This window comes from Octodon degus, unplaced genomic scaffold (assembly GCF_000260255.1).
Source record: "Octodon degus isolate 3935 unplaced genomic scaffold, OctDeg1.0 scaffold00461, whole genome shotgun sequence".
NCBI lineage: Eukaryota > Metazoa > Chordata > Mammalia > Rodentia > Octodontidae > Octodon > Octodon degus.
Window position 1 is genome coordinate 259635 of NW_004525037.1, and position 520 is coordinate 260154.

Consider the following 520-nt stretch of genomic DNA (forward strand, 5'->3'; position numbering starts at 1 on the left):
GCTGGGCATGGTACACATACCTGTAATCCCAGCACTTGGAAGTCCAAAGAAGGAAGATTACAAATTCATGACCAGCCTAGACTACATAACAAGATTATGTCTCAAAAAAAGGGAAGGGTGGTGGCTTGGGAGATAGCATGGTGGTGTAAGCACCTGTCTGACAGGCGTAAGGTCTCGAATTTGATCCCTGGTACCACATGCTATACCGGCCCGAAAACCAGGCATGGTGGTGCATACGTATAATCCCAGGGCTGGGGAGGCTGACACAGAAGGATCACTATGAGTCTGAGCTGTATAGCAAGACCTTTAGCAATCAAAACTAAAAAAAAAAGAAAAATTAAATAGCGATGGTGGTGTAAGTAGTGTAAAAATGGAGATTTAGAAAAGGACACTGTGTAGGAACATAAAGCCAAAAACATAGTAGTGGGAGGCGAAGACCTTGGAGAAATGGACCATTTAGGTCCTAGCTGAAAAGCACAGCTGCTGCCTAAATGCAGCCACTTACTGCTGTGTGGTATGC